This window comes from Sus scrofa, chromosome 5 (genome assembly GCF_054392235.1).
Source record: "Sus scrofa isolate SSC_HxYL_T2T_F1_AM1 chromosome 5, Sscrofa_HxYL_maternal_Yorkshire_Landrace_v2.0, whole genome shotgun sequence".
In the NCBI taxonomy this organism is placed as follows: domain Eukaryota; kingdom Metazoa; phylum Chordata; class Mammalia; order Artiodactyla; family Suidae; genus Sus; species Sus scrofa.
Window position 1 is genome coordinate 108,929,610 of NC_139387.1, and position 15,254 is coordinate 108,944,863.

Below are 15,254 nucleotides of genomic sequence, written 5' to 3' on the forward strand. Positions count from 1 at the left end.
CTGAACCACTGTTTCCCGGGACGGTCCCCAGACCCAAAGGGGAGGACACGTGCTTTTCAGGCGTCCTGGCTAAAATCGCAGCCTCAGGAGCCTTCATTTCAGGGGCGGAAAGATAACTTGGCGCTCCCGACCTTGCCCACCTAGACGTGTTTGTTGATGCTTGATCAGTTCGAGAAATTGATTAATGGCGATGACAGCCTGCTCTTATTTACTTTCCCACGTGTCGGTCTCAAGGATCAGATAGTTTCTCTCTCCTTCTCCCTTCACGATGTTTAATAGCACCTGCAGAGACAAGGTGGCCTTCGCATTACCCAAGTCAGCTTTATCTTTCAGTGAACCCGAGATAAGTGTATCCAAGGGAGCATGGGCACTCTTTCCTGTATAAACCAGCTTGTGGAAATAGTGCTTCCCAGCGCACGCGCGCGCGCGCACACTCATTTCTTCTGACTGCTGGTCTGGACAATAGGAACGCTGTAGCAACCCACTATTTTTTTTGCTAAGATGATCTCTCCTCGTATTTAAGTATTTGGCTGTGTATTCTGGAAAACATTTGTGGTAGGGTTGGGGATTTTTTTTTTTTTGTTTTGTATTTTTGCACAGTCTCAAAAACACTTCTTCATGCAGCAGCATCTTCCCATTGGAAGGCCTCCTGAAACTTTTTTTACTTAGGATATAACCACACCTCTGTCCTCAACAAACAATCCTAAACAAGTTTTGGTTTCTTTGATAGTAACTCCCAGGCTTTGGAAGTGATTCCATAATCTTGTTTGACCCTAAGTAGTTGCATGTTTTTTCTCATTGGCTCTAGGGTTTACCTTTGTTTTTTGTTTTTTTCTTTTTCCTCCTGGACTTCTAATTTTTTCGACTTTGACACACAGTAAATAAGAATTTACTAACTTTGTTGTTCAAGTAAGAGCATTTGCAATAAGTTAGTGCATATATCAAACGTGCCCACCATTTTAAGTCTTAATATGATTTCCATACCTGGAAAATCAGTGTTTGTCTTTGAAGGGTATGTTTTTATGAGTTTAAGAGAGATTTTTATCAGCCAGCAAAACTGTCCTCTGTGGTTTGCTACTTGCACAAAAGATCTGTTATTCATTAAGTTGCTTTAAAAGGAATTCATAAGAGTGGTAATCATATTTCTAGGTTGTTTCTTTTTTTTTAAGTTAAAAATATGAAGATTAAGGGGAAACTGAAGACAAGGCTTTGGAAAAGCTGCATTCCTCAGCTTTATTTTTAAAGTAGCTGAAGGTCCAAATAGAAGAATTTGTCATTTCCAATCTTTTCTTCATTGTTCATTTGACAGGGGTCTTATTTTGGGACGTTTCTTGGCAGATGTTAAACTTCATTTTTCTCTCTCTGGCTGCTTGTGCTAAAATTGTTATTTCTCAGGTATCCTTTTTTGGTTTTTGTTTCTTAATAAGGGTATTGTTTTCTGGGGGAAATAAGTATGGTGTGTCTTGTGAGATCCTAAGAAACATCCTTTGTTGATACTCCTGCTTTGGCTGAGGGAATGTGGTGCTGAGAATGTAGATGACGCCCCGCTACAATTGAGTCTAATACTCTGGAATGTTTTTCGTTTGGGTGTTGGCAACTCCTAAATTTAATCTTCCTTAAAAACAAACAACCCAGGGTTCCATTTTTTTTTTTCCCTGTGGAATTTGAATCTTTTTTATTGAATAGGGAATTGAGTACTGCTTTCTCTCTGTGGTAACTATGGCTCTATCTGTTTCATGCTGTAGGACCCAACAAAACCTGGGACTGTTTGACCGCAGTATCTAATTAGCAGGCGTATTTCTGGAATGCCTCCTCCCCATGTTTTCAGTGTTTAAAAAGCAACTTAAGGGGAGTTCCTGTCGTGGCGCAGTGGTTAACGAATCCGACTAGGAACCATGAGGTTGCTGGTTCGGTCCCTGCCCTTGCTCAGTGGGTTAAGGATCCGGCGTTGCCGTGAGCTGTGGTGTAGGTTGCAGACGCGGCTCGGATCCCGCGTTGCTGTGGCTCTGGCGTAGGCCGGTGGCTACAGCTCCGATTGGACCCCTAGCCTGGGAACCTCCATATGCCGCGGGGGCCGCCCAAGAAATAGCAATAACAGCAACAACAACAACAAAAGGCAAACGACAAAAAAAAAAAAAAAAAAAAAGCAACTTAAGTCTTTCAGATTATGTTAATAGCGGTACCATGTGACACAAAACTGTAAAGGTGAATCATTTTCACATCTTTAGGTTGTTGCTTTTTTTTAGGATTGTGTGCCATGGATTTCCCTTACTAGTTTCAACCTTGCGAATGCGAGTTGCTGTGGAGTTTCTTGTGTAATACAGCTTAGCACTCCTATTTTTAAAGAGTCATATAATATTTTACAGAATTTTCAGGCATGAAAGTATTATAAAAGCTGAAATCAATCTGTCAGTATTCAAAAGTGACTTGTATTATATATAATGTTGAAGGAGACGCTCTTATTTTCTAACATTTTTCCCAACCAAGTTTATATAAGTAGACTAGCATGTAACTTGTATGCAAAGAGTTTATTTTCCTGGTTGATAAACTTCAAGTTTCTTCAAGAAGTGTATATTAAGCATCTGTGTGTCACCTTCATTGCAGCGTTCATTAACTTGTTTTACTAATTATGGAATATTATAAAACTGTTACAAAGGAACCTGACAGCAAAAGATACCGTCAGCAACGAGAAGACAGTTTTCGTAAAGAAGTGGTTAAAAAACTTGAAGTGGCAGATGTGGTGAGGTGCTGCATGTGATGGCTGGACTAAATGCAAATACACAGATTTTCATTAATGAGATGAACCTTAGTTGTCTTCTTGTTTACAAGCATTTTCTGAAAAAACTTTTTTCTAAGTTTTTACTTTTTCTTTTCTTTTTGACGAATAGCCCGAATTGAATAATTTGGATGAGTTATGCTGCCTGAGGATAATTTTCGTGTACACTTATTGGATCAGCTAAATGTTTATTATGTGTCTGTGTTGAAGGCACTATCCCGGGCACCGTGGAGAAAACAAGAAGAAGAAGGCCGTGTATATTTTCAAGGAGCAAGACTGTAATCTAGGAGGAAGGCTAAGGCATAATTGCATGAAGAAAGCTAAGTACTGTACTGAGTTAACAGTTTAAAAGCGTCTTTACACAGCATGTAACTAATTGTTTATTAAAAGTGTTGAGTGTTTAAAGGAAAGAGGTAGAGGCTCAGAGAAGCAGCTGAGGTTGAGGGTCTTGAGCTGAGACGTCCCTTTCTTTTCCCCTGTATTTTTGTATATATTCATATGCTCACATACACACACGTGTACGTACTGCTGTGTATCCTGGTGCAGTGGTTCTTGACCGTGACGGCACATTAGCATCGTTTGAGGAGATTGGAGAAAATACTGGCGCATGCTGGCTTCTTGTTCTCTCCCTCCGGACCCCCTTCCGTCTAATGGTCTGGGACGGACCCCAGGCGGTGATGATGTGATCATCCCCCCAGGTCACTCAGCGGTTGGACGGCTCAGGAGTAGTTGGGTCCAGTCTGCAGGTGGAGGCGGGAGGAGGACGCAGGCCCCGCGCCCGAGGGGCTCTCGGGTCCGGGGAGAGGAGCCGCGAGGTAGTGGGCTGTTGAGTACAGGCTCTTTCCCGAGCGGGCTGCCCGACTCGCGAAGCGGGGGTTCCTTGGGGTTCCTTGGGGACGTCTCCCCGGACGCTGAGAGCCCCGTTGTGAGGGCGCCTGTGACGCCGGTGCCGCGAGGAGGGCGTGTCATGAGCAGGTTCCCAGGGTGGTTTTCCTGGAAAGTACCGTCCTTCAGCAGGGGTCAAGGGACCCTAAAAGTGGGGTTTGGATAGAAAAGTTAACGTGTATGGAAACCTCACTTTTCGTAGAGGTTGCCCCAGGTGTTCTCTGTGCCGTCCGGATGCTCCCCGCAGCTCCCGCGGGGCGGTTGCAGGTGCGGTTTTATCCCCATTTTCCGGAGGCGAAGAGGGAGGCTTAGTGTTGCAGTGACTCGGATGACACGGAAAGAGAGCGAGTAAGTGGCTTTCCTGTGCATCTAGGGGAAGGGGAGCTTTTAAGAATTATCCGTCTTGAATTATTTGGCCATTTTCCTTATATTTCTAAAATAACTTTTTATTAGAGGTTATCTTAAATAATTTAAATATCTGGCGAAAACACTGGACGTTTGGAATTGAGTAGTTTTAAAGTTACGCTTGTAGGCTCAGAGATGGCTTCTGACCCTCTCCCCTGTAGTTTGCTTGCAAAATTTTGAGCAGCAGGTCCTCAGCAAGATAGGAATCTGCTTTTGGCTAGCAGACAGAAAATGTGGATCTTTGATTTTACGCAAATGACATGTTGTTTTTCTGCCAAGATGGAGTCAGAACACCTGCTCCACAGTTTGAAGGAACATTTGTTTGATATATAGAAACACTTTTAAGTGAACACAATTTAAGTTACAATTATTCAGAATATTTACTGACCATTGTATAGGACAGGTTGCACTTAGTCAATCTTTTAAATCCAGGTAGATTAAGAAATGCCTTTTGGTGCCCATTAGATTCCAGACTGTCTACCTTTCTATGCGATGAGTCAGGAGAAGAACTAATAGTGACTCAGAGTTGGAGAAAATCGGATGTGTGAATCGGGTAAATAGCAACCGAAATACCAAGGCTCCTGAATAAGATAGAGAGCCAGGCCTTCCTGCGTATTTGAGCTCATCAGTAAAGTAAATTGAAATTTTAATATTACCCGGATTCGTAATGCGTTCTCTAAGATAAGATGCCTTTTTCCATAAAAATAATTAGGTAATTAAAGTAAATGACATTTTCGATGTGTCTCCTAAGTGCCAGGCACTGTTTTAAGCCCTTTGCATGTCTGGGGCGTTTAATTTTCCCTGTAGCCCAACGGGAAAATCGGCAGAAAGGGTAAGATACTTGCCTGGGCTCCTCCGTGTGGTGGAAAGCAGAGCTAGTCTGTCCTCAAAGCTGGCGCTCGAGGACCATCTGACTATATTTTAGTCTATTATGCACATGTATCTAGTTTAAAAAGTAAAATGATTCGTTTATAAGATGCTAATGTTACTATAGAATTTGAAAATAGCACTGCCATAAAAGGCAGATGAAGTGGGACTTTATTGAAAAAAATTTGAAAGAAATACATATATAAACAGTGGCAATAAAATTCTCATGTCAAATCATGCTGGTGGCCTTGTTTATGCCCCGTATTGTTTCTCCACTGGTTTTTACACCTGTGCTCTAGGCCAGAAAATAATTATGCTGTTTAATGCTGGTATATTCTCTGAGAAGTTAAAAATCACTGGAAAATATTAGAGTTTTAAATTTTCTAAGTGTTTTTTTTTTTCTTTTAAAAAAGCGAGGCACCGTAAAAGTCACCCTTTTCTAGTGTATAGTTCAGTGGTTTTAGGGTTTTAACAGCAATGTGCTCTAACTCCTTTACATTTTCATCTTAATTTTTTATTGTTCCTGGAACGGGTGGTACCTGAGTTTCAGCGCCCTCCCCAGTGAACTGCAGCCGTGTTGAAACCGTGAGAAGCTATTAAAGTAATAGAATTTAATGGCAGCTTTTCTTTTCACGGAGAAAATGAAATGGTAGAATCGCCTCAGTCTTAAGTTTCTTAAAACTTAAATGTCTGCTACCACTTGTTTTTACCGGAGTTTAGGATAAGAAGTATTTTAACTGAATATTTTCTACTTATTCATTTAAAAATTTTACATATTTTTCACGGAGATCTTCAAAGCTCTGCAATCTAAACCTTGGGAACTTCGATTCAGAATAAAAATGGAACTTTAGACCATTAATGGCTTTAGTCACATGTCACTTAAATCAGGGCCCTGGGCGGGGGGGAGCTGCACGGACCAGTATCACCTTTGTTGTTTATTTAGAAATGCAGATTTTTGGGATTCGCTTTAGTCTAGGGGTGGGGCTAGGGCTTACCTGTTCTCCACTGATCCTTTGTACACACTAAAGCTTGAGGAGAGCTGGCTTAAATGGCCTGAACTGGTTTACTGATCCGTGAAGTGAAATTGATACTGAGTGTTTTGTTTAATTCGTATAATAATCCTGCTAAATGATGTTTGTGAAAATGTTCAAAGAATGACCAGTCACTATTGTGTAGGTTACATTGATAGATACAGGTGGTTGTTGTCCAACTGAAATGTCTCACTGGGATGTTCAACATTCTCATCTTTAAAATTAAGAGCTTTATCGATAGTTTAGTAGAGACAACTTGAGATCCAAAGCACCTTAAACATTTCTGTAATGTCATATATTTAGTGCAGAATGTAATGTCGGCCTTGCTTCTTGTAGAAGCCTAGACTGCAGAAACATCTCTAACACAAGGTGTCATTTGAACCTTTTGCTTATTTTTCTCTTTTATATTCTTTAAGGGAAAGTGTATAATTATGTTTGTAAATGTATTCAGTAACTAGTCAAACACTTAAAACAGGTTTTGTCTATCTTATCAAAATATTCTTAAGAGTTTTTTCTTGTTTGCTGCTGTCACATATTAGACCTGTCAGTGTCCTTAGGTAGTTAATTGATTCTTAATTTATTTGATTATTGCTGAGGTCACTTCATTAGTTTAAGTCTTAGGCATTTTTTTTTTGTTATTATTTTTTAATAGTTATTTCCCAGACATTTTTTTTTTTTTTTCGCTATTTCTTTGGGCCGCTCCCGCGGCATATGGAGGTTCCCAGGCTAGGGGTCAATCGGAGCTGTAGCCAGTGGCCTACGCCAGAGCCACAGCATCGCGGGATCCGAGCTGCGTCTGCAACCTACACCACAGCTCACGGCAGCGCCGGATCATTAATCCAGTGAGCAAGGGCAGGGACCGAACCCGCAACCTCATGGTTCCTAATCGGATTCGTTAACCACTGCGCCACGACGGGAACTCCCCCATTTTTGTTTTTAACCACATACATCCTGGTGTCAGAGCTGAGCCTCAGCCGTTTATTACATTCTCCTTAGATTACTTAAAAAGTACCGGGCATCAGGATGGACCGGGAATTTGGGGTTAACAGATGCAAACTGTTGCCTTTGCAATGGATGAGCAGTGAGATCCTGCTGTGTAGCACTGGGAACTATGTCCAGTCACTTATGATGGAGCATGAGAATGTGAGAAAAAAGAATGCATTTGTGTATGTGTGACTGGGTCACCTTGTTGTATAGTAGAAAATTGACAAAACACTGTAAACCAGCTATACTGGGAAAAAATAAAAATCATTTAAAAAAAACAAAGAAAAAAAATTACCAGGCGTCTATCTGAATGAAAATTTAAGAATATATCATTTCTAAAAGCAGCGAAGTTATATACTTAAAAGGTAAAGACAGCTCCAGTGGTTCAAAACTCAGTAAATATTTATCCTGTGATAGTCCTTAGAAATTTCCTTCACCAAATTTTTATGAATTACACTGTCATTCTCAGTAATAGTTTCATTTGCTTTATAAGGTGAATTTAAAGAAAAAGAAAAAAAATAAAAAGGATGTTGTATTCTGAAAGTGAGTATTTTATTAGGGTTTTGCAGAAATGAACAGATGGGAGAGAATTTATGTTGTAGATTACAGTTCTGTGACAGCTAAAAATTTGCAGACTAACTGAATAAGGCAAGTAATAATAATCAAATACAGCTTAAAATACAGATGAAAACATGTTTTGTAATAAAATTAGCTTTAAAAGATACCTTTTAATATTCAGACTATCTATGGGCATATAAGAGAACTACTTAATGTTTCTTTGAGAAGTTTTCAGGTTATCTAAAGTATGAGATGATTTTCTGTTACTTTTGGAAATCCTTGCAGTATATTTAAAAAGAATGGAAATCTGAGTTATGAAGAACAAAACAAACATTCAGAAATGTTACTTGAGGAATACGAATAAAAAGTGTTTCAGCTGAAATAGTCAAAAAAGTCTAGGTTTCAAATTCTTGACATTTGAATATACTTGATATTCTGTGAGGCAAGCAAAAGTTGATCCAAATTTATATAATTTTAAATAATTTTTTTCTGCCAGTGACAGTAATGTAGTAAAAAAAAAGTAGTGTGTTCACGGTAGTTCCCTTTTGGAAACACAAGAAACTGTAGAGAAACTTTCACTTGTCTTAATCATAGTAATTATTGTTTCTAATCCTTTTTCTGTCTACGTAGAAAATGGAACAATGCTATACAGGTCTGTGTATGTATTTAGTCATCCATTGTGAGTTTTTTATAGAGTTATTCTTCAAAAAATAGGGGTGAATTTTTTATTTTATTTATTATTATTATTTTTTAGGGATGTGTTTTTTATTGTGGTAAAATACCCATAGTAAGATCTTAACCATTTTAAAGTGTGCGTTCAGCGGTGTTCAATACATTCTCCTTGCTGTGCAGCCGTCACACTGTCCAGCCCCTAACACTTTTCATCTTGTAAAGCTGAAACTATGTACCCATTGAACCATAGCTCGCTATGCTCCTCTCCTTCTAGCCCCTGACAACCCCTGTTACACTTTCTTTCTTTAAGGATGGATGTGTTTGTGTTATTTGATATTAATATTTTTAAACATTGTTTCATTGGAAAAGGACCCTACTGCTAAATGGCTATTTATTTCTTTTCCTATATTGTGTTTCCTGAAACATTGATCAGGAGAAGTGTTTGGGTCATTCCCATAGGTACTAGGACCTTCAGATAATTGTACAGGATGCCAGAGCTTTTTTTTTTTTTTTTTTTTTTTTGCATTTCCTCATTTCCTCTATTGCCTCTGGTTTCGATGGGAAACTGGTGATCAGAGCTGCAGTAGGTAATAAGTGTGTGTAGGCTGTAACCCAGCATACAAGTTCAGAAACCAGCGGAGGTATAAAACTCAACATAGGTAAAAATCACATGATTAAAAACCACAGGGCATATGGAAAAGTGAAGTTTAGGGTCGTAACAGTCAAAAACCTTCTCAGTGACATGTAAAAAGATAGAAACCTAAGGAAGACTAGCACAATTTTATACATGTTAAATGGTTAAGAAATATAGAAGTACTGCAACAAATATGACACTTCACCTTATAAAAGACCTGAAGTTTGCTTATAGAAGTGGGTGTCAAAAGGATTGTAACTTGTGAAGTGGTGGAGGAAGGGTTCTCTGAAATTGGACTAAAATTGAAACACCAGACAGGAATGGGTGTGGCTCATCCCGCATGCAGGGGACTGAGCTCCCCGGCAGATGTTTGTGGCATGTGCGTTTTGTGTATTTCTATGCGGCCAGGTTGCATCTTCTTTACTCAGTGTTTCTTGCAGTAACGCAGCAGCAGGTGTGAAATTTATATTATACTCAACTTGTTCCCTAACATTAGTTGCTTTGGAACAAACCCACTTTTCTAAGCAGAAGTTATAGTGTGTATGAATATACCCATCATATACATCTTTCTATCTATTTGTCCATCTATCTACATATCCATAGATCCAAAATATATAAAACAGTGGCATGGGGAGATCATTCCAAGTGATGAGGTGTAGAAAGATCAGTGACTGGAGCTGAGAGCACGCCTCGAGTGTTCTGATACTGACGCTAGGAGGGGGGTGTTGGAAAGGAAGGCATTGAATAGTTTGAGAGGTGTTTTCATTCATATTAGAAAGTTACATACCTGGATGTTTTGAGCTGGATAGTCTTTATAAATCCATTATAAGAGGAGTTCCCGTCGTGGCGCAGTGGTTAACCAATCCGACTAGGAACCATGAGGTTGCAGGTTTGATCCCTAGCCTTGCTCAGTGGGTTAAGGATCTGGCGTTGCCATGAGCTGTGGTGTAGGTCGCAGACGTGGCTCTGATCCCGAGTTGCTGTGGCTCTGGCGTAGGCCGGTGTCTACAGCTCCGATTTGACCCCTAGCCTGAGAATCTCCATAGGCTGCGGAAGCGGCCCAAGAAATAGCAAAAAGACAAAAAAAAAAAAAAAAAAAAAAAAAAATCCATTATAAGAAAAATATTAACTTGGTTTTCCCAGACTACTTTTATCTCAAAACTTAACTTGTATTTCAGCCTCCACCTTTTTCCCTGTAGCTGAGTGTAACACCCTCCCCCTGACCCCACCCCGACACCCCCCCCCCCCCCCCCCGCCCCCGGTCTGGGTAACTATGGTGATTTCTATGCAGAATCTTGCTTATTTCATCCCTTCTTTCCTAAATACTCAGCCTTGCTCTCTTGGTTCATCTTGCCATGAAGGAATATTCCCTTAATTCTGCTTCATCTTCATCTTATTTTTCTTTTCTTAATGGCCCAGCTTAAAGGCTTTGAATTCGCTTGCTGACTCCCATTTCACTGTTCATTCTCACTCCTTTGTTAAAATTGACCTTTGCAAGGTCGCTTATGACCTCATAATTGCCAAATGTGACAACTTCTTTTCTGTTTTCATCTTGCCTGCCTTCTCTTTAGCATTTGCCCTTGTCATTCCTCTTCCTTGGATCCTACAGCATTTTTGGTAGATTCTTTTTTAGTTGGTTTACTCAGAAACTTTTGAGTGCCTTCTCTGTGCCCCAGGCTCAGTGCTTGGTGATACAGTGCGTTATATATCACCCGTCTTTAAGGAACTTCCAGTCTGCTCCCAGGGAAAAAGATAATGTGTGTGTAAGTTGAGGCAGCTATAACAGAGAGTGGGTGGTTCATAAACAACAGAAATGTATTTCTCACAGTTCTGGAGACTGCTAAGTTCGAGATCTAGGCAGCTGCAGAGTCGTGTTTGGTGAGAGCCTGCTTCCTGGTTCACTCTGTCCTCACGGGATGCAAGGGGGTGAAAGAGACCTCGGGGTCTTTTTTTATCAGAGCTCTGATCCCATTCATGAGCACTTCACCCTTGTGACCTAATCTTCTACCGAGGGCTCCATCTTCTAGTACTGTCACACTGAGGCTTATCATCTCAACATAAGAATTTTGGGGAGATAGAAATATTCAGTCCATAACAGATAACAAATAGAATCTGTTGTAATAGAAAAGGGATCCCTCCTGCACTGCTGGTGGGAGTGTGAGCTGGTACAACCACTATGGAAAACAGCATGGAGCTACCTTAGAAATCTATACATAGAACTACCCAATGACCCAGCAACCCCACTCTTCTGCATATATCTGGACAGAACTTTCCTTAAAAAAGACACACACACCCGCATGTTCATTGCAGCTCTATTCACAATAGCCAAGACATGGAAACAACCCAAATGTCCATCGACAGATGAATGGATTAGGAAAATGCAGTACGTATACATAATGGAATACTACTCAGCCATGAAAAAGAATGACATAATGCCATTTGCAGCAACACGATGGAACTAGAGACTCGCATCCTGAGTGAGGTCAGTCAGAAAGAGACAGACAACTACCATATGATATCTCTTATATATGGAATCTAATATATGGCACAAATGAACCTTTCCATAGAAAAGAAAATTATGGACTTGGAGAATAGACTTGTGGTTGCTGAGGGGGAGAGAGTGGGGTGGATTGTGAGCTTGGGGTTAACAGATGCAAACTGTCGCCTTTGGAATGGATTAGCAATGAGATCCTGCGTGTAGCACTAAGAACTATGTCTAGTCACTTATGATGGAGCATGAGAATGTGAGAAAAAAGAATGTATACATGTATGTGTAACTGGGTCCCCATGCTGTACATTAGAAAAAAAATTGTATTGGGGAAATAACAGTAAAAACAACAACAACAACAACAACAAACAAACAAAAAAACCTACAATGGAGGGGAGTTGCTGTCCATGGCTTATCAGAAACGAATCTGACTAGTATCTGTGAGGATGCAGGTTCAATCTGACTAGTATCTGTGAGGATGCAGGTTCAATCCCTGGCCTCGCTCAGTGGGTTAAGGATCTGGTGTTGCCATGAGCTGTGGTGTAGTTTGCAGATGCGACTTGGATCTGGTGTCGCTGTGGCTGTGGTGTAGGCCAGTGGCTACAGCTCTGATTGGACCCCTAGCCTGGAAACCTCCATATGCCGTGAGTGTGGTCCTAAAAAGACAAAAGACAAACAAACAAAACAAAACAAAACACTGCAGTGGAGAGAAGGACAATATATGGAAGTAGCTCAGAAAAGGAAACCACCAGTTACATGAGGTAGTCCAGGAGGGCTTTTCATGAGACGAAGTGGTTTTAAACCCTGAGATGTGACTGAGGAGGACTTCCCAAGTGCACAGGGGGACAGTCACATTCTGGGTAAGGGGAAGGCACAAAACCAGGAGGTAATAGCATTATATCGCATGCCTACCGTGTGCCCAACACTGCTGGGGGCTTTCTGTACGTTATTTTTCATCTTTCCATTAACTCACAGGTAGATTTTTTTTGAATTTCTCATTTTACAAGATGAGGAGGTTGAGCCTCCGAGAAGTTGTGACTTGCCTGAAGACCAGGCTGGTAACCTCGGCTTGGACTCCGCACTTGTCCAGGTGCCAGTGCCCACAGCTTGGTGATCACTGTTGGAGAAAGGAAGGGATGTGTTCTAACAGAGGAGACTTTTTTTTTTTTTGTCTTTTTTGCCATTTCTTGGGCCGCTCCCGCAGCATATGGAGGTTCCCAGGCTAGGGGTCGAATCGGAGCTGTAGCCACCGGCCTACGCCAGAGCCATAGCAACGCGGGATCCGAGCCGTGTCTGCGACCTACACCACAGCTCACGGCAACGCCAGATCCTTCACCCACTGAGCGAGGCCAGGGATCGAACCCGCAACCTCATGGTTCCTAATCGGATTCGTTAACCACTGCGCCACGACGGGAACTCCAACAGAGGAGACTTTGATGTGCAGAGAATGCACGGTCAGGAGTGAATGGAGAACAGCTAAGTAGGAATGATAGGAACCAATTGTGGTGGCTCCGAATGTCATGCCAGGGAGTTCAGACTTGAGTCTGCTGTGCTTTGTTAGTGTTGTTGGCCGGGCACTTCCTTCCTTTGTCCGTATACCTATTTATGTAATAACTCTGACCGCTCCTAACATGGAAGAAGTTTCATCCGCCTGATTTGAAGTCATTAAAGGGGTTTTTTATGTTGACAGATGGGTATCTCTTCAAGAATACTAAACAATACAAAAGCCTGTTAAATAATACGCATATAGTAGAATAAATAAATCCAGATTTACAAATGGGTTAAAAAGGAACAAGATGATGGGCTCAAAGCAAAGTTGTACCAAGTGACTCTTTTTATTACAGAAATAGTTCTGTAGTGAAAACAGATTTGGGGATAACTTTTTGGGGGAGCAGGATGGAGAGGAGACAGAGGGGGCTCTCTGGTGGCATTACACTGGCAGTTTCTGTTCTGAATGTAATCATGGCGAAGTTATAGCCTAGTATTGTCCCTGGGTTTGGACTTTTCCCCGTACTTGATGTAAAAGTAGGTGTTAATTCTATTCCCAGATTCTTCTAATTCATCTCGGAATACAAATGCTTGCAACCCAGGTGCTAAAGGAAGCGCATCGCCTTTGAATCTCTTCCTGCAATTGCTCATCTGACGTCTGCATTCGGCTTCCCGTCCTCCCTTCCTCTCTCCCTTCTGTCCTCTCTTAGAGAAAGTGAGGTGCTTCTGCAAACCATATTTTAGGTTTGGTGTTTATTTTTGATGATGCAAAAGTGATGCCTTCTTACTGTAGAGAATCTGAAATTAAACAGCAAAAACAGGATTGTACAAACAGTAGCTGTAGATTACTGTTGTCAGTTTGATGTACACTTCCATTTTTATTTCCATGCATTGGGGTTATGTTCTAGGTACATTTTTATAATCTACCTTTAAACTTGACCTTATATCATTAATATTATTATTTCCTATGAAACTTTTTTGGAAGCAGAGCTGTTAATTGCTGCATATTTTTTTGCTTTCATAAATGTAATTCCCACAATCCAATAACTATTGCTTTGTAGGTTTTTTTTTTGCGTTTTAGAGTACACCCGCGGCACGTGGAGGTTCCCAGGCTAGGGGTCGAATCAGAGCTACAGCTGCCAGCCTGCACCACAGCTACAGCAATGCAGGATCCGAGCTGTGTCTGCAACGTACACCACAGCTCATGTCAACGCCAGATCCTTAACCCACTGAGCAAGACCAGGGGTCAAACCTGCAACCTCATGGTTCCTAGTCAGATTCATTTCCACTACGCCACGGTGGGAACTCCTATTACTTTATAATTTTGGTATACAATTCTTGAGGATATTTTTGTGCATACACCTAAGATAAGGATATATGTTCCTAAATATAATCATTCTACAAATATTACAACCTTTTGTTAGCAGTATCTCATGAAAATCTTTACGTTTGTATATATGTCAGTGATTACTGTACAGCTGTGTTGTTATTTTTGTTGACTACAGAATATTCCACAATCTGGATGTTCCAATAAAGCTACAACAGATTTTATTGCCTTCTTAGTATATATTGTGTATTAAACACTGAGCTAGGCCTTTCAGGTGTTTGAGTTGCCATATCCGTTCACTTATTAGTTAGCACTGTCAGGATTTGGACAAATTCTAATTCATGTTTTTTATCTCGAACAATTTACATAATTTGGAGAAATAAAATTATGTAAGATAACTTTAACGCATTAAATGTATATAATGGTTAAATTTTCTTTGGCCATGCCCATGGCATGTGCAAGCTCCTGGACCAGGGACCAAACCTGTGCCACAACAGCAACCCACGCCACTGTAGTGACAATGCCAGATCCTTAACTCGCTGTGCCACACAGGAGCTCCCATAAAGTGTTAAATATTATGCCAGAGAATGGGATAGGAATGGGTCTAGGAAGTTTCATGGAGGGAGCGTGGGCTTTGGGCTGATGGTGAAGGATTGTCAGAGATGGCGGATGAAGAGGAGAGCATGTTTCAGGCCGAGAGAGCAGAGTGGGCCGTGGAACAAGGTGGGAGTTAGCAGCCGGATTGGGGTAGAGGGTTTATTGTAGGAAATATATGATGTTTCAACTTTCATACACACGGAAGAGGGACACAAGTATTTGGTGGTGGTTTGGTTTGACGTCAGCCTCCAAAGTTCTACTCTGTAGACCGTGTGACGCCCTCAAATTCGTTTGTAATAGCATTTCTTTATTTTATTTTATTTTATTTTATTTTTATTTTTTTGTCTTTTTGCTATTTCTTGGGCCGCTCCCGCGGCATATGGAGGTTCCCAGGCTAAGGGTCCAATCGGAGCTGTAGCTGCCAGCCTATGCCAGAGCCACAGCAACGCGGGATCCGAGCCGCGTCTGCAACCTACACCACAGCTCATGGCAACGCTGGATCGTTAACCCACTGAGCAAGGGCAGGGACCGAACCCGCAACC

The 15,254-nt window shown here is 41.1% G+C and overlaps 1 protein-coding gene across 2 annotated transcripts in view; it reads left to right on the forward strand.

The window, feature by feature from the left end:
• Window positions 1–15,254, forward strand: part of PAWR (pro-apoptotic WT1 regulator) — a 104,096-nt gene that overhangs the window by 1,020 nt on the left and 87,822 nt on the right. The gene's annotated exons all lie outside the window — the stretch shown is intronic.